Source organism: Miniopterus natalensis, chromosome 10 (genome assembly GCF_054644295.1).
Source record: "Miniopterus natalensis isolate mMinNat1 chromosome 10, mMinNat1.hap1, whole genome shotgun sequence".
In the NCBI taxonomy this organism is placed as follows: Eukaryota; Metazoa; Chordata; class Mammalia; order Chiroptera; family Miniopteridae; genus Miniopterus; species Miniopterus natalensis.
This window is the reverse complement of record NC_142090.1, coordinates 30,613,306-30,633,783: the sequence shown is the minus strand read 5'-3', so window position 1 is coordinate 30,633,783 and position 20,478 is coordinate 30,613,306. Positions and strand designations below refer to the sequence as shown.

Here is a 20,478-nt window from a genome sequence, read left to right as displayed (position 1 = left end):
ACTTTAAGGTAATCAAAAGGGCATGATCCAGGCTTTGGCACAAATTTAAGATACTTATCTTAATTCTTCATTTTATTTTATTTTTAAAAAATATGTCTTTATTGATTTCAGAGAGAGGGAAGGAGAGGGAGAAAGAGAGAGAGAAACATCAATGATGAGAGTCATTGATCGGCTGCCTCCTACATGCCCCCAACTGGGGATCGAGCCCACAACACGGGCATGTGCCCTAACTGAGAGTAAAACCCCAATCGCCAGACTCCTAGGTCGATATTCAACCGCTGAGCCATGCCCAGTTGGGCTTAATTCTTCATTTTAATGAGGAAGAAAACATTTGTTATTAGAATGCTACATTTGATAAAATTTGAAAAATATAATTCTCTTAAAATTAGGAATTTACATATCACAAAAGGTCAGTCAATTATACATCATATTTCTCTGTACTTGTAAGGGTAGGATAGGTTGCATTTCTATGTCTTATTGATGTTAGAGAATTAGCATGAAACCAGACTTAGGTTTCATGTACTTATGTTACACACTCTAATTTGACCAACATGCTTTGAAATTCTTACTCCAGATTTCTTTCCATGCCTTATAGATCCTTTGTCATCTATTTCTGGTCTGTCTCATGCTCTTGAAATAATCTTTTTTATTATTCCATTAACAACTTTAAAAATGGATTTTTTTTTTTCATACTTTTCTAATCATCCCATAAGTATTTAGCCTTAAGACATTAAAATGAATGAGTAAAAATATTTGATATCTAATCATCTCTTCCAGTCCATTCAAATTCATGAATTTACAAAATTATATTAAAGATTTTAAAAAATACATTTGAGTAGGCTTTTGTAGTAATTTGGATTTTGATAATTAATTTTCTCTTGTTATATTGCTTAGCCATAAAAATGAAAAAGAAGATAGATGTGGGCTTCTTTTAGTGGTGTTAAAGTATTTGATTTGTTTATTAATACTATGCAACAATGACAATTCCTATTTTTTCTGCTTACCTTGAATTCAACAGAAAATAATGAGAAGCTTCCACCCCCACCCCCAAGCACAGTAAGAAAAAGTTTAATGCATTTTGTAATAATTGTTGAAAAGTATAATTTCCCTCTAGATCAAACAAATAATAGAAGTCTGTTCAAGCTTTGTCCTGGCCTATTCTGGAAATAGAAGAATACCCTGGAGAAAGGAACATTATAAGTACAAAGAGTAAGACTCCTCAATCCTGGGAGAGAGAATTAAAGTCTAACCCTCCAAATGTAAGTCACCTGTACACTATATTTTTTATCCCTTAGTTTTTGTGGCTATTCAGGTATTAGTAGAAATATATATGATGACAATATTATTTGGATTTTTTCTGCACTGCAAAATATACAGTGTTTTGGTTGGTAACTTTTATATTTCTATTTTTGTTATTATTTTCTAACTAATAACATAAGGTGATGTTTTACAATAATAATGTTTAATGCAAAATGGATTAATTTTACTTTCTGGTGCAGCAATTTTAAGAATGCTGAAGATTACTCTGATGAAAAGAAGGTGGCTTCCTTTGAATTAATATCTGCAATTGTGTTATCATAATCCTTTTTTGCTCTAAATGTTGATTTTTTTCTTTCATATATCTTCATAACTGAGAATAAGACTATCCTAATATATCATTTAAATACCCTTCCAGTAAGAGGGACATTAAGTCACTTTGCATGGTGAAATGAATTGGAGTAAATTTGTATTCATAGTCTATTATAAAAATGTATACATTTTGTTAGTTCAGTGTACTGGAAAGACTGATTTCCTATCTTGTTAGGAATAACTTAAAACATGTGTGGTAATTATTATTTAGAAACACAAAATTCAGTTGCTGTTTAGAAATTGGGAGGGGGAGTGATAATTAAAGGCAATATTTACTTTAGAAAAATTATTTGGAAAGAATTTCCTGTCATTACCACCTTTATTTGGAAGTTACTTAGTGCATCATCCTTGTGATAAGACACTTGATAATGTCCTAACTGCCAAGTATTTGATTTTTGCTTAGCAACTAATACCTTTTTTTCATTCCTCACTGAAAGAACTCAGTGATAGAGTATGGTTTTGTTTTAAAAAGTCCAAATTATTCAGTATAAAATTAATACTTATTAGAAATGGATATGATCAAATCATACATTCCACCAATTATCTCCAAAATTGAAACATGAATCTTTACAGGTTTTGAATGTGGTATTAGTATTAACATAGCATCTGCAGAAACGTAGTAGTCTACAGGAAGAAACTTCCTTAATTTCTAAGTTCATGTTTAATTTCATTTTTTGGAACTTTCCAACAGAGTAACTAAACACTGTGACCATTCTTGACAATCTATAATTGTGAGTTTGGATTCTTGAATTTAGCAGAAACTGCATAAAAAGAAATTCTGTTGGTTTGGCCTTAGATGTTCAGTTCAAAATTTTGCTATTATTGAACTAGATAGAAACACTTTAAAGAAAGATCACAAACATTATCATTCATTTTACTGACATGAAAAATTGCTCCTCATTTAAAACTTTAATTTTTATTGTTTAAAAGTGCAGTAAACTTTAAAGTGTTATTTAAGTTTGATGGGTCAGTAGCAAACTCTCATTTATTGGTTTGAGGTTGAAGGACTGAGAAATATTGTTGTTCAAAGAAAAATTTAGCTGTCCCTCTGCTATACAGTAATGATAATGACTAAAGTATAACAACAATAACATGGTCAAATCTCATAAACATAATGTTGAGTAAACAACCTTGACACAAAAGAACAATACTGTATGGTTTCTTTTTATATGGTTCCAAAACTATACTATAGTGTTTAGTTATATAAAAAGTAACTACAACAAAAGTAAAGATAATGGTTAAGTTGTAGATAGGCTATAGAAACTGGAGTGGAGTTTCCCATAGCTTCTGGTGTTTCAGCAACATTTTGTTTATTCTTTGGGCTGGTGGCTGTATGGATATTTGCTTTATGAAAGGTCATTGATCAGAAACTAGATGCTTTTCTGCTAAGATAGGGAACAAGGAAAGGCTATCTCTTCTCACCATTCCTATTTAATATACTGGAAGTCCTAGTTAAGGAAATAAGAAAAGGAAACAAAAGACATACAGATTGGGAAGGAAGAAATACAAATGTCTTTTTGCAGATGGCATAATTGCCTATGTAGAAAGCCCTCAAGCATCAACCAAGGAAACCTCCTGTAACTAATAAATAGTTAAAGCAAAGTTGCAGAAAACAAGATTAATATATAGAAAGCAGTTGCTTTTCCATATATCAACAATGAACAACTGAGATTTGAAATTAAAAATATAATACCATTATATTAACATCAAAAAAGAAACTTAAGTAGAAATCTAACAAAATATGTACAGCATCAATATTAGGAACACTACAAAATTTCCATGAAAGAAAATAAAAGATGATCTAAATGAATGGAGAAATATTCCATGTCCATGGATAGGCATACTCAATATGGTTATGATGTCAGTTTTTCTTAACTTGACCTATAGATTCAACACAATCTCAATCAAATCCCAGCAAATTATTTTTTGAGTATTAATAAACCAATTATTGAATTTATACAGAAAGACAAAAGACCCAGAATAACAAATTCAGAGGACTGACACTCCCCAACTTCAATAATTTATATAAAGTTACAGTAATCAAGAAAATACGATATTGATGTAAGAACTGACAGATCTTTGGACCAGAATCGAGAGCCCAGAACAGATCTACACAAGTATAGTTAACAGATCTTTGACAAAGGAGCAAAGCAAATTTAATGGAGAATGACACTTTTAAAACAGTGGTAGTGGAACATTGGAATACTACTCAGCCATAAAAAAGAAGAAAGTCTTACCCTTTGAGACAGCATGGATGGACCTAGAGAGCATTATGCAAACTGAAAGAAGCTAATCATAGAAAGATAAGTACCATATGATTTCACTCATATGTGGAATCTAATGAACTATCAAGCAAAATAGAGACAGACCCATAGACAGAGATCAGGCTGGCAGTTTGCCAGGGTGGGGAGGAGCTGTGGGGGAGGTGGATGGATTGAGAAAAAAAGAGAAAAACTTATGGACAAGGATAAAAGTGGGGATTTCTAGGGTGGGGGAAAGGTGGGGTGGAAGCAGTGGAGAATATAGGGGGCATAAATAGTGATGGAAGGTGACTTGGCTTGGGGTGGTGAACACACAAAACAGTGTACAGATGATGTGTTGTGGAAATGTGCACATGTAACCTGTATAATTTTGTTAACCAGTGTCACCCCAGTAAATTCAATAAAAAGGAAAAAATGTAAAAAAATAAAATGGTAGTGGAACAACTGGAGATTCATATACCAAAACATACATCTAGTCACAAACCTTATACCTTTTATAAAAATGCATTCAAAATGGGTCATAGAGCTAAATGTAAAATTCAATATTATAAAACTGCTGCAAGATAAGATAAGAGAAAGTCAAAATAACCTTGGGTTTAATGGCGACTTTTTAGATCAAACACCAAAAGCACAATCCATGAACGATACAATTGATAAGATGGATTTAATTAAAATGAAAAACTTGTGCTTTGAGAAAGACACTGTTAAGATAATGAAGACAAGTCAAGGACTGGAAGAAAATATTTGAAAAACATGCTTAAAAAAGAACTTGTATCCAAAATACACAAGTGACTCAACAATAAGAAAACATAACCCAGTTAAAAAAAGATTTAGCCAAAGAAGGGATAAAGATGGCAAATAAGTGTATTAAAAGATGCTCAATATTTGTTTCATTAGGGAATTTCATATTAAGTTGAGATACTACTACACACCTGTTAGAATACCTAATATCACAAAAACTAACAGAACCAAATGCTGTCAAGGATGTAGAAAAACAATGACTCTGATTTATTGTTGATGGGAATGCAAAGCAATACAGCCACTTTGGAAAACAATTTGGCATTTTATTCCAAAGATAAACATACACATAATACAATACTTACCATACAATTCAGTAATTGTGCTTTTGGATAGTTACCCAAATGAGTTGAAAACTTTTGTTCCTGCAAAAATTTGAACAAGAAATGTTTATAGAAACTTTATTCATAATTGTCAAAACTTGGAAGCTACCAGGGTGTCCTTCAATAGGTAAATGGATAAAACAAACTGATACATTCTTACAAAGGACTGTTATTGTGATAGAGAGGAAGGGTGACTTGAAATGAGGTGAAGAGATTTGCCAAAGAAGATAAATGCATAACCCACACAAATATACACAGACAGCAGTGTGGTGATGGCCAGAGGTAAGGGGTGATGGGAGCTGGGTGGAGGTGAGCGAAGAGGGGAGGCATCTGTAATAGTGTCAACAATAAAAATAAAGGTAAAGAAATAAAGGCAGCTAATTAACAACTTACAAAAAAGAAATGACCTATTAAGCCACCAAAAGGCATGGAGGAACGCTAAATGAATAGCACTGAGTGAATGAAGCCATCTGAAAAGGCTCTATACTGTATGATTTCAACTATATGACATTCCGGAACAGGCAAAACTACAGAGACAATAATAACAGTATTTGCCAGGAGTTGGGATGTGGAGAGGGAGGGGTGAATAGATGGAACACAAGGAATTTTTAGGGTAGTGAAAATATCTGTATATTATTTACCTAGCATGAACTCATCTTTATTTTAAGATAGATATTTCAGTTTTGAGTTTAAAAATAGGTATTTTTATAATAAACCACAATTGAGTTGTTTGTGGCTTTCTTTAAATTTTAATACATTTTTGCCATTGTCTATCATCTTCAGAAACACTTTTCTGTTTTAATGACACTTTAATTAAATGTTAATTTTAACAGTATGTTATAAAGGAAATGAAAAATACAGATGCTCTTTGTATTCTTTCTTTGAATAGAAATTTTAAAACATATTTTCAGTTTAAAAAATATCAGTATGAACTTCTTTCTGGCCTTTTAAAATTTTTTCTTTATTTTTTATTTCTCCCTTGCTTTTCTTCTTACATTCTTCTTTATTTCTTTGTATATATTGTATTTTTAATTTTCCAAGAAGTGAATATAATCATATTTAACTGATTGACATTAACAGAAAACAGGAATTTATCATTCATAAGAATGAAATATATGCCCAGCCAGTGTGGCTCAGGGGTTGAGCATCTACCCATGAACCAGAAGGTCACAGTTTGATTCCCAGTCAGGGCACATACCTAAGTTTTGGATTCAATTCCCAGTAGGCGGCATGCAAGAGGCAACCAATCAATGACTCTATCATCAATGATGTTTCTCTTCCTCTCCCTTCCTCTTTGTGAAATCAATAAAAACATTTAAAAAAATGAAATATAAAAAGTGTCCTATTCTTTAGTCTCAAATGTCTAGGGAGAATACATCTATTGCTATTGCATTTATATTTTATTGATCCTCTGAAAACTTGTTTTTGTAAAATATCTGTATTTTGATTTGTCTTGGACAAAACCCAGATTATAACGGAGTTACATTTTGAGCAAATTCAACTAAGAATTATCTTTGTAGCAACTTTTTCTTTGCTAAATTAAAATTTTGGATATAAAAATCATATTTTAGAATTTATTTAAAACCTATTTTAAGCACACCATATAAGTAAGAGACCCCTTTTTGCCTCTTTTTTTTTTTTTTTTTTGCAAAGAATGGACTGGGTTCAGATGTTTGCTGTGCCACTTTTTTTTTTTTTTTTAATTTATCTTGGGTAAGTTTTGCCCTTGAAAAAATGTTTCCTTTCTTTTATGGTTATAGGAAGTTAAATGATCAAACATAAAAAATACCTGGCACATTGCAGGCACTTAATTAATGGTAGTTGTCTCTCTTGCCTTTTACTCTCTCTGTATGTTGGAATTTGTGTGCATAAATAAATGTGTGTGTGTTTATGTATGTGCTTTTGCGCACATATGTACCTATTTACCTATGTCACTCTCTCTTTCTCTTCCTATATATCCATCTGTATATATTTATCTAACTATCCCTATATCTTTATGTGTATGTGTATATGTATGCATTATATATGTCAATGTGCAATATGTAGCTACTTATTCTATTTGTTAAGTTCCAAAGCAGAAACTTTTCTGAAAGTGATAAAATCTGGAATTTAGGGAATATGGATTCCATCACCACATGAATATATTTAAAAAGTTATTATTTTTTTGCCCTAGTATTTCTGTAACTTTACATTAACCTACCTGGACTGTTTATAAATTCTTAAAAGAAGAGCCAAAGAATTTTTATGCGTTTGTTTTTTTGTTTTTTTTTAATTTCCAGCAGGCAATAGAAGTTTTTTCTTCCTTCAACATGTAACTCAGCAAATGATACACTACTACAATTTGATGAGAGTTAATAAAAAGATGTGGAGAGGTCAACTTAAGATATATGGAAATATGGTAAACAAAATAATCTATTTATTAAATATCTAACAAGAGATATGTAAGTTTTAATAAGACAAAAACTGCAAGGTAGAATTTGAATCTTTCTCGAAAATTAACATTCATGTGATTTAGTTTTCACTAAATAGTAAGACACTAGTTTCTTGGGTCAGCTTTGTACAGCTGTCTTCATAACTGATTTGAATTTTTGTAGATAGTAATTCAACAAAATGAGGTGTAATGTTCCATGTTCTCTTATAATGATGTAGGCTTTTTAGCAAAAGCAGATTGTATACCTTGACTAAATATCTAATCTGAATTTGTGTCTTTTGACTGCTAATGACTACCTCAAATTTTAACTAATTAGCTGTTCTCAGACAGTAAAGGGGAAGATAGTGACAAAGAAACAGAATGATTAAATACAAGGATAAAATCTATTAAGCTAAGTATTTATCACAAAACCCCGACCTCTTGGTTTTAACTGATTATTTTTAAAAATAAAAGCAAACTGTATAGTTAAAACTTGTCTTTTCTGTGTACCTCTTCAGGTTTTAAAGACAAGACAGTTAAGACAAAACTTTTTATAAAACACAAAATAGATAGATGGTAACCACCAAATGTCTTTGAAGGACTAGTTACCCACTGAGTATACTTCCAAATTAATGATCCAAAGTGATATCTGGGACAAGGGGACTAACTATTCCTGGATTGAGTTCTTTTTTAATGTGTTTATCAATGATCTAGCTTTGCAGACTTGACAACCCTACCCATGCAATTATTACTTATGTGCTCCATTTTGATTATAGCCCTGTGGAGCAACATAAGAAAGCAATGAAGTAGTCTTGGGTCAGTTATTAAATAATCATTTGAAGCTATATATTTTCCATAGATAAGACCTAAGAGTCATTTCTGCTGAACTCTCTTAAATGTTTAATGGTTTCATTATTGTACAACTTAAAATGCCTAAGTTATGTTTTTGCAAATCAGAGTACCATTTTTTCTGTATATGAAGTATATTTTAAGTTTGTCTGAAAGGTATTAAATGTATTAACACCTAAAATCTTTACCTAAAATAAACACCCATCAGTCGTCTCAGATAACTGAAGCTATAAAAAAACATTTGTTAATCTGCTGATCTGGACAAATTGGTTAGGAATATTTTCACTGAATTTTGTTTTAAAGATTCTCTTTACTCTAGAATCCCAAGCTTTAAGATTTTTATTTTACAATATTGTAAACATACAGAAAGTAACACAAATGGTACACACATATCCAAATTTGACATATATTAATATTTCATTGTATTTCTTCAGATCCCACTCTCTCTCTTTTTAAGAAATACAATGCCACAAACATAGTAGAAGCTGTGTGCTCTCGTCTTGTCTCTTTCTCTCTGCAGATATTTACTATACTGAAAGTGGTGTTTATATTCTTACACTTTTATTTTTTGGGATTTAAAATTTATATAAGTGGCATCATATGAAATCTCCCCTTCTGAAAAAATATTCTTTCAAAGTCATGTTTAGAGGGTTTATTCATGTTGATACACACATTCCTGTGGGTTTTTTTTACATAAGCATTTATTGAAATGCATATTATACATTTATGATTTTTGAAGTTACATTTAGAAAACTGCAAAAATCATAAATATACCTCTTAATGAATTTTCACAGAATGAACACATCTGTGTAATGAGTTCCCAACTCAAAAAGTGTATTCCCATTCTTTTTCCAACTTTTAGTTATTACCTTTCCCAGCCCCCACCAGGAAAACCATATTCTGACCTCTAGCAAAATAGAATAGTTTTATCTATTTTTGAACTTTATATGAATGAAATCATTTAACATAGTTTTTTTGTGTGCCTGGCATCTGTTTCTTAATATTAGGCTAATGAGCTTCCTGCATGTTATTGTGTGTAATTAAGTGTCTATCCTGAGTGCTACCTAATATATCATTATATGAATATATCACTATTTATTTCCAGTTTATTTTGGGGCATTTGGGCTGTTTCCTGGTTTGGCTGTTAGGAATAATACTACTCTAAGGATTCTTGTACATGTCTTTTACATATTTTGCATATCTGTATAACTAGAAGTAGAATTTTTATATCATAGGATATCTATTTAATTGTGTCAGCATCTTAGGTTATCTGTCTCACAGTGTCAAAATTAGTGCCAAGCATTCTTCTAAAGTAGTTTTCCCAATTTACCCTCCCATTTTCAATATATGAGAGTTCAAGTTGCTCAACATCTTGCCAAAACTGGGATTGTCCATCTTTTTTTTTCTTTTCATTTTTGCCATTTTGGTGGGTGATAATTATTTTTTAACTGCTTTATATTCTATGGTTTAAATAAAGCTTGATTATTTTAAAATCCCTTCCTCAGTAGATGAACAATTTTGTTGTTTTCCATTGTTTATTATTCCATACAGTACTACAACAAACACATCTGTATGTATCATTTTTGTGCACATTTGAAGTTACTCTAAGACTATAACTTGAACTAGAATGTTTAAATTTTAGAATACCACATCTTTATTTTTATAATATATTTGCTAAATTTCTCTCTAATAGTGTTATACTATGAAATGATAAATCATACACATCAGTTTTATTACAAACTACACACATCATTTTCAGACTATAAATGTTGCCTCTTTGAAAAACATTATGGAAAACTTAATGCCATAAGATTTAGGGAAATTTTAGTCAGGAAAGATGAAACATCCAATGTTCGATTCCTCGTCATTATATTGCTGTAAAATGTTCATTCTAGTGCACATTTCAATTCATGTGAATTCTCCCAAGATCCACTTAAGGTAGTTTCTTTCAATCTTTGAAATTTCTTTTTTTACTAGAGTTCTATTTTTTCCTACATAACAGTCACTGCATATATTTTTATCTTGATTTTTTCTTTTTAAATTACAACCGATGTGCATTATATTAGTTTCAGGTGTATAACCTAGTGATTAGCCAATTATATAACTTATGAAGTGATCATTCCAATAAATCTAATACTCATCTGACACCATATACAGTTATTACAGCATTATTGACTATATTCCCTATGTTATACTTTACTTTGTGACTATTCTATAATTACCAATTTGTACTTCTAAATCCCTTCAATTTTTTTCATCCATCTCCCCAACATGCCCTTTCATCTGGCAAACCTCAAAGTGTTCTCTGAATTTATAAGTCTGTTTCTTTTATGCTTCTTTATTTATTTTGTTGTGTTTTTCTTAGATTCCATATATAAATGAAATCATCTAGCATTTGTATTTCTCTATCTGACTTATTTAACTTAGCATAACCCCTCTAGGTCCATCCATGTTGTTGCAGATGGCAAGATTTCATTATTTTTATGGCAGAATCATATTCCATTGTATATATGCACCCTTCATCTTTATCCATTCATGTATTGATGTATATCCAGGCTGGTTCCATATCTTGGCCATTGTAAATAATGCTGCAATAAATATATGAATGTATATCTCTTTTTGATTTAGTGTTTTGGGTGTCCTCAGATAAATACCCAGAATGGAGTTACTGGGTCCTTCTTTGTCTCTTGTTACAGCCCTTTTTTTAGTCTATTTTGTCTGGTGTAAGTATTGCTACCATAGCTTTTTGGTTTGTTTTCATTATCATGTAATATCTTTTTGCATCATTTATTTCCAGTCTTTGTGTGTCTTTCAATTTAAAGAGAGTTTCTTGTAGACAGCACATGTAAGGGTCCTATTTTGTTATCCATTCAGTCACTGAATATCTTTTGAGCAGAGCATTTAATTAATTTGCATTTAAAGTAATTATTGATAGATTTGGAATTTATTCTCATATCATTATTTATATTTTTGATCTTTTTTTCTTCTTAAAGAAGACACTTTAAAATTCTTGTAATACTAGTTTGGCGGTGATGAACTGTTTAGCTTTTTGTTGTCTGGGAGGCTCTTTATCTCTCCTTTGATTATAAATGGCCCTTTGCTAGCTAGAATAATCTCAGTTGTAGGTCCTTGGTTTTCATCACTTTGAATATTTTGTGCCAATCTTTGGCCTGCAAAGTTTCTGTTGAGAAATTACCTGAGTCTTATGGGAGCTCTCTTCGAGGTAACTAAGTGCTTTTGATTTATCGTTTTTAAGATTCTCTCTTTGTCTTTAACCTTTGGCATTTTAATTATGATGTGTCTTGGTGTGAGCCTCTTTAGGTACATATTGTTTGGAATTCTCTGTGCTTCCTGGACTTGTATGTCTATTTCCTTCAGATTAGGGAAGTTTTGTCATTAGTTTTTCAAATAAGTTTTCAATTTTTTGCTCTCTCTTTTCTTTCTGGCACCAGTATGATACAAATGTTGTTATGTTTGATGTCCCAGAGGTTCCTTGCACTATCCTCATTTTTTTTGGATTCTTTTTCTTTTAGCTGTTCTGATTGGGTGCTTTATGCTTTTTTATCCTCCGAATAACATGATTGATCCTCCACTTTATCTACTCTATTGTTCATTCTCTGTAATGTATTCTTAATTTCAGTTAGTGTTATTCTTCACTTCTGACTGGTTCTTTTTTATGGTTTCTACATCCTTTGTTATGTTATTGATGTTCTCACTAAGTTCCCTGAATATCTTTAGAATCACTATTTTGCACTTTTTATCTGGTAGTTTGCTTGCTTTCATTTAATTTAGTTCTTTATCTGGAAATTTCTCCTGTTCTTTTGTTTGGGACTTGTTCTTTGTGTCTTCATTTTTGCTGCTTCCCTGTGTTTGTTTCTATGTCTTAAGTAGAACTGCTACATTTTCTGGTCTTGGTAGAGTGGCCATATGTAGTGGGTATACTTTTGGTGTGCCTCTTGTGTGGACTGTGTGTACCCTCCTGTTGAAGTTTAATATTGATTGCTGTTGACACATCACTGGGAGGAATTCACCCCCAGGATGATTTATTGCAAGGACTGGCTGCTGCTACAGTGGAGGAGCTGCTGTGCAGGGACTGATTCCACAGAGCAGGACTCGCTTCAGTGGGGCTTTGATACCCACTTAGTCTGCCCCTTTAGTATGTCTCTCGTGAAGGTTGTTCAGTTGTAATCTAGTGTGGCCTGAAGCTGCCCACCAAGTGCACCTGTCTGGGGCATCCCAGGAAGTGCAGGCCAAGGTCAGCCACCATTTGTGCCCTACCCAGGACCACCCAGCATGAGCTGAAGAGAGATCTGCAGATTGCTTCTACTTGTGCTGGACTTGGAGGTGCCCAGGAGAGGCCAAACTGTGAATGGAAGCTGGCTACCATTAGTGCCAGGCCTGGGGCCACTTAGCAAGAGGTACAGGGCATGCCAAGGCTGGATGCTTGTTTGAGAAATTTTAAGAAAGTCAGAAGCATAAGCCAAGAGATGCTGTTTGTATGAAAAAGCCATTGGACATGGATTTGGTGGGCTTGTAAGTTAAGTGGGGTGGGGTCTCAGGACTCGCGGGGGCTGAGGAAACAGTGCTATCTAGGTTGATGGAGACTCAGATGTGCCACCTGCCTGCTGGCCCTGTGGGAAAAGGGATAAGGAAAAGAGCAATAGTGTCTGTCAGCACTTCTGTCTGGGAGAAAATTGCCTCTTCAACCCTGGTCCTGAAGCCAGAAAATTCAATGCCTTCCCATGTATCCCTGGTGCCTTTCAAGCTGCTGCCCCAGAATTGTAGCTCAGAGCCAGTGAGTCAGAGTAATCAGTGTGTTGGCCCTTTAAGAGGAATGCCTGAGACTCCATCTCACTCAGTCACAAACTCCTCTGGTTTTTATAGGCAGACATTATGGGAACTTCTCTTCCCAGCACTGGAACCCTGGGCTAGGGGTTCTGGTGTAGAATTTGGACCCCTTCATTTTTAGGGGGACCTTCATAGCCAAGATACTTCCCCGGATTTTTAACCACCACAAGTGGGTGTGGGACCAGCTCTTTTTGTTTTGCATCTCCACCACTCTTGCCAGTCTCAGTGTGGCTTCTTCTTTATACTCTTAGTTATAAGACTGCTGTTCAGCTAAGTTTCAGGCAATTCTGAATGATGCTTGTTTGATAGTTTAGTTGTAGCTTTGATGTGATCATGGGAGGTTCTGAGTATCACGTTTACCTATCCACCACCATCTTGACTGGAAGCTCAATCTTGATTTTTGATCATTCACTGGCATTATACATTGAGATAGTTTGAAAAATTTATATAATTTAATTAATAGATTTACACATTTATGACATTCTTGTTGGAAATTTGATCCTAGGCAAAATGGCAAACTGGTACCAAAATTTGCTTTATTGTTTCCATTGAGTTTTACAAAAATAGCATGTGCTTTTGTTTTATAATTTTTAGTAGCTAATACCAAGATATTTGTCTTTTCTATTAGGTATAAGGAAAACATCAGTGTTGGTAGAATGACCAAAGCAAAACTTAATCTGGATGTTAAATTTTACACTATTAGTGAGGAGGGTCAACATTTGTCTCACAGAAAGATATCTAATTAATTTATTTGTTGGCATTAGTTTTTTTTTATAGTTGTCATTTGTCTCATGCCATTTTTCTCAAGATCCTTAATTACTCTAGTCAACCCCCAGTTTCTCTCTTAGATGAGAAATGCATAGTGCAACACAGCATTTCTTTCAGTCACCGTCATTTCCTCTTTTTTATTATGGACATCAATACAGCCTTTTCTTCACCAACAAATGTGTTGAATCAACAAACCAAATTTTAACTCAAAATTTCATGTAAATTTTTCAGTGTAAAATTTTACAGGTAAATTTTTTCTGAGTACTCAATTATCACCAGTTTCTTAATTTTCCAAAATCCTTTATACTTAATTGGTTATTAGCAGGCTTATGCAAAAGGTAGTTTTGGTTTTGTTGTGAAGTATTTCTATTTCATTCTTGTTTTTATTAAATTTTCTCATGGTTAAAGTGATCTGAGGTTTAATTCATCAGTTTTATTATTTTAAATCTAATTATATTTGAATTTAAATTTATATAGATCATGAATTGAGGTGATGATCCCGCTTCTAGTAATACTCAGTATTACTCAATATTTCTCAGTATATGATGTTTATTTGCAAACACTTACTTGAAAATAATTTTTGTTTTCCACCTGACTTTAAGTATCAGTGTCATAAATTATCATCTTATTTCCCAATCCCATAATTTTTATGCAGTATTATATAAACTCCTATACACCTTATTCAACCCTGTGTCTCTAATGCCTAAAATGGTGCTGATACACAGTCCACATTTAATAAGTATTTGGTGAATGAATTTATTTTGAATTTCTCTTTTAGAAAAAGACATTGTTTATTTACACTTACTGCAAGGTGAATGTTAGTCTTTTGCCATTAAGTGCAGTCCTTTGGAATGAATATTAAGAATTTTAATGGTTGAGCAGTAAACATCCTTTAAGATTTGCCTGAAGAAAATGGTATTTCTTAATTAAGCTGAAAATAATCCCTTTGAGTTAAAAAAAGAGAGAACCAAAAAACAATGGCTTTATTGGTTCTTTGGCTTCTCATCTACCTTTAAAAAATCTAGAGATATAAATTTTGTCAATTTAAGTTCACATTGAAGAGAAAAGGACATTATTATTGGTTCTGAGAACTTTTTCTGGAGTGTAACTCTTGTGTAATTTCTCCTCTGAACTTTTTTTTATATTCCTGGATCAGTTTCCTTTTCTATAAAATGGGAATTGAATCATTGAACAAAGTACTGATTGGTTCCTTGAACAACTCACATTGAGGATCTATGCTAGACCATGTAGTACATATAAAAATATGTTGGCATGTCTTAGTGGATGTTACATTTTCTGCCATTATCTTTGTCATAGATTCATAAGTTTTATTCTTATGTTGACATTGTATTAGTATTTAAGGAAGGAGTAGATATAATTACATGTGTTTAGACTGGTCTGCTTAACTGCAGGTCTCTCAGTGATGTTACTGCTAGTTTTTTTGTATATTTTTAAATTTTTCAATTATGGTTTAATATTGCTGTTAAATATAAGGGACAGTTTCAATCATTTGCCTTCCCTGAAGTAGTTAATACTGCGGCCTGATTTCTCCTTCTGTCATCTCATGTCCTCATGTCATGTTCTCTCAATTACTCCTTTTCATAAGTCTCCTTTTCCCACCTCATAAATTTAGATCCTTTCCTGAGTTCTATCTTCTCACTCTGTATGTATATTATTCTAGATAATCTCACTTATTCCCAAAGCTTTGACAGTGATGTTTAGGGTTGAAACTCCCACTTTTGTATCTCCACCTCATATTTCTTCTCTGAGTTGGAGATCTGCATTTACAATTAGTTCCTTGATATCTATACTTAAATGTCCTACAGTAACCCATCTTAAATACATATGCAGAATTAAGCTCATTTACAACTCCTGACCCACCTATCAAAAATATGCTTCTTTTATGACATTTTCTGTCTTAGTGAATAACAAACACCATTATATACTCAGTTATCTATGTCAGAAATATTGGGTCAACCTGAACATCTTTCTTCTCATCGGCACTTTTCTGGTTTCCATTAACTTAACCTCCAAAGTTAATTGCAGATGTGTTTCTCTGACCACATCCCATTGACACTACCTTAGTCTAAAACTTTCATTTAGACTACTGCAATGACTGACTCTTTTACTCAATTATTTATATTCTTTATTCACTCTAAGTCACTAGCTAGCAAGACTTACCTTTAAAAGTAAAGACTGGATGATTTTTATTTTCTTCTTAAAATTTTGCATTTGTTTTTCCTTGAATTTAGGGTGGAATCTAAATTTTCTCCAGAGTGGTTTACAAGTCCCTGCAAGAACTGGACCAAGCCAAGCCTGCCCCTCTAGCATCATCTTTATCTATACAGCATGTTTCTGACTTCTTTCTTGCTCTTCCTACTCTGGTTTAATTTCATTAGTTGATGAATTCAAGTTGTTTTGTGCCGTATGGCTTCTGTGCATATTGTTTTTTCTTTAGAACTTGATAATGGATGAAAAGAGTAAAAGGTCAGGAGGATCTTAAGGTTTCATATTTGGTAATTATGGCTCTGTTTTTAAAAGACTTTATCCAAGTAAGTTAATATATGCAAAATTAAGCATCAAAATATAAAATGCATATAAGCCTTCTTTTAGCTTAATATTCTACAACCTTAAATATTTCAGAACTTCTCTTTGTATTGTGATCAGCCAAAGATATCTTGCTCTTCATATCTTTTGGAATATTCTATTTTTTTGGAAAGTACTGCTCTACTTATACCCCTACTGTCCTTCAAGACCCAGTTAAACTCAGTTCTTTTGGGAGGCTATGAGTTTTCAAAGTTGAAGATGACAGTTTCCTTTATTTTACTGTATACATTTTGTAGAAAATGTACCTGAGACGTAGAAAAGTGAAGTAGCTCATCCAGTTTGAACCTTCACATGTCTGATTATAAAGTATGAAACTTTAACTATCCTTTGCTAGACACAGTCATTATTTAAAAAGTACATATGTATATAGATTCAATGACATAAAGAAGCATGGGAAGGAGTGAGAATTTCAGAGGGAAGGTGGGTGGGGGGGAGAGATTAACCAAAGAATTTATATGCATTTATGCATAACCCATAGACTCAGACAATAGTGGTGGAAGCCTGGGGTGAAGAGTGGGTGTGGGGTGGAAGGGATCAACAGGGGAAAAAGGGAACGTCTGTAATATTTTGAATAAAAAAATTACATATGTAATAAATACATGTATCAATAAAAGGATGAAATACTGTATGACTTACCTAGTTAATTTTTGCTTTTTTTTTTTAAAAAAGGCCCTTTATGAACCACTGAGAAGTAACTTAATTGACATAGAAGATAAAGATTTGATAGAAAGAAAAAAGATATACATATCTGTATGTTGGTTCAACTTCTAAGCCAGTTAGTTTCAGCCTTGTTTTCCTAACCCTGAGATGCCTCTGACTCAAAGAAGGTATGAGGTTGAAATTTAGTAAAATAGGCCATGAAGTGAACAAATCCCTTTCAATTAAAAAAGGCAAATGTGTATCTCATATACATATATATTCTTTTAAAAATATATATATTTTTTTACTTCAGAGAGAGGAAAGTAGAGGGAGAAAGAGATAAATGCATCAATGATGAGAGAGTTATTGATTGGCTGCCTCTTGCACACACCCCACTGGGGACTGAGCCCACAACAAGACGTGCCCTGACTGGGAATCGAACCATGATCTCCTGGATCCTAGGTCAATGCTCAACAGCTGAGCCATGCTGGCTGGGCTATATATTCTTATACTTTAATTACTTTATGCATTTGTGTGCTGCTCCCATTAGCTTGATCGGTAACTTCTTTTGAACATCAACAACAAAAAAAGCCTTATCTTTTCTTAGTATCTGTAATGTCTAGTTCTATGGAATAATCATCTTTTAAGAAATATATATTTTTATTGATTTTTAGATAGAGAGGAAGGGAAAGGGAGAAAGAGAAACATCAACGAGAGAAGAAAACGGATCGGCTGCCTCCTGCACACCTTCTACTGGGGATCTAGCCTGCAACCCTGGCATGTGCACTCACTGGAAGAGAACCAGCAACCTTTTGGTGTAGGGGTCAATGCCTAAGCTACTGAGCCACACCAGCCAGGGTTGAATAATTATCTTTTGCATGTAGAATAATTGATAGTCTAAATTTAGGGACAGAACTTCAAGTATTTTCAAATAGAATAAAGCAATTACTAATTAGTTTATACATACCAACAGTTGGAAGCATTAATGCACATGAAAAGTAGAAATAACTCTTCAGTATTGGGTTTAATATCTTTTTAAGGAAGAAAATACTCAGGTATGCATAATGTCAAGGACATACTCAGTGAAGAAAAACAGTTTATATTGGATTAAGTTTAAAAGAATGCTCTATTCTAACATTAAACTAATAGGTGAGTTTAAATAACTGCACAACTCTTGGGATTTATTTTACCTTTTACTTTTTATTTTCTTTTGAGTATCAAGAGATATTTACATTTGGAAGGATATGTTCTTATTAACTCTAATGAGTTTTTTGGTAAATGTATTGAATATAAACAACTATTGTGTTTGTTTTTTTTTCTCTTTTTGTAGGAAAGATTTCAAGCTGAAGATCCTAGTCATATAATTAAAAGGCCAAATCCCATTCAATCTTTGAATCTGTCTGTAGAAATAGAATTCTTAAAACATAAACACAAAAGGGAATATGATGCCTGTTGAACTTCATATTATATTCAGTTGAACTGTGTTTCTAAAACAAATTTAATTTTAATTATGAAGAATGATTCTTTTAATTTTTGTGTGTGTGCATTTATAAGTGCAGACAGGATATCTCTGGCACTAAGAAAGTTAAGGAGGGGAGAGAAGTAACCCTTGTATTATATTAAGTCAGAGAAGTAATTTTGTTTGGCACTTTTTTGCAGAATGCAGCAAAGATTGAAGGCTTTTGTACAGTTCAAAGAGCACATTCCACAGATACTGCAGTTGTTGGTTGCCTGCAGGGATTATCAGAATTGGGGAGGAGGAGGTGGAGGTCTGTATCATAAAAATCCAGGCTTCTTGGGCCATGTGTTTGTTAAAAATATATATATATATATATATTTGCACCTTTTTGAATAGTTGTTTCAAATTAGTTTTATAGTATTTAAGTATATTTTAAATATAACACTTTTGCATAATTTCTTAAATATTTACAATAATCAGTTGACATTCTTGTTTAGCTTTTGTTGCCTCATGTTTTTTAATCATTTGTTTTCAGATTAAGGTTTAAATGCTAAGCAAGTTCAACAGGTTACTTTAAGACTCATAAGAGAGCCTTCTTTAACTGAAAATATGCCGAAGGCTTTTTCAGGTAGTCTGTCATGACTTGTGCTGAATTAACAGTTATATCATTTCCCTATAGAATATGCAAGTTATAGTTTCTACCGTTATACTGAAATAATTTAGCTGAAATTTCTCTGAAAAGTGTACATTATAGGTAGGACAGAAGTAAATTAGCATTTTTAAGTTTTTTAAAATACCTAGTTTATATATTATGTGTGTGCTATATATTATGTGTGTGCTTTATATTATTTATATGGTTTTGACAAAGCATATAAACATAGTTTTGTTGGATATATCCTTAGATTAAAAAATGCTAATTAGTGATACTCTATTATAATTTTTAGTTATAGGGATAGCCCCCAAAGCCTTATCTTGACTTAGTCTTGAATTCACAAGAACTTGGGATCAAGTACTTTGTTACATTCAGATGTATTTTATCCAACCTGTCATACTCAGTTGCCAGAAGATTAGTTAGTGTAATATAAAACAAAAGAAACATTAAAATTGGAATTAGCTGTTGAACATACTTCTATGTCCATTGTAGTAAGAACTTCTTTTTTTTTTTTTTTTTACTTTTAAAAAAAATTTTTTTTCAAGAAAAGAAATACTTAAAACGTACAGAAACCAATGTACCAGAATCCGTACACCCACCATTCAGATTTAATAGATGTTGCTATTTTGTCATCTTTATTTTCAGTCTTTTTATTAGGAAATATTAAAAGATCAAAGCCTCTTTTTAAGTCTTGAGATGCCCATTTCTGAAATGGTTATTTGACAGCAACATCTTAAGGTTCTTAAGTGATATTTCTTTCCAATTTTAATATTGGATTGATTAATGTAGTTGCCTCAAAATGGCTTCAACTCCTTGATAATGTAGTTTAAAGAAGACCCAAAGACCCTTCTGTCCCAGAATTTCAGCTTTCCTAAATTATTTTATTTTCCAAATTTTAGCTATAGGACATTGTGGGTTATTATTAAGCATGAATACTTTATGAATGGGGTAACACATTAAGTCATTATTAGTCATTATCATCATCACTATGAAGCTGATATGATAGCACTGGATTCCAAGAAGAAGGTGACTGTATTACTGGTGAGATAATGAAACCTTTGTTCTTGTCTTCTTCAAGATTTCTGCCAAGAGATAAAATATAGCAAACAAGCAAGAATTTATTGGCTGTAGCAAAAGCACATTCAGGACAGTGACACAAGGAAGGGCTTAGCATAGAAGAAGGAATAGGCGAACCTAGGCTGGGCTGCTTTAGCTCACTGGAAAGTCAAAGAAAA

General features: G+C 32.7%; 1 protein-coding gene across 1 annotated transcript in view; it reads left to right on the top strand.

The window, feature by feature from the left end:
* FOXP2 (forkhead box P2) overlaps positions 1-20,478 on the top strand; it is a 643,835-nt gene that overhangs the window by 57,317 nt on the left and 566,040 nt on the right. The window contains exon 2 of the mRNA XM_087821061.1: positions 1,115-1,259. The gene's annotated coding sequence lies outside the window, so the exon portion shown is untranslated. The remainder of the gene's footprint in view (positions 1-1,114; positions 1,260-20,478) is intronic.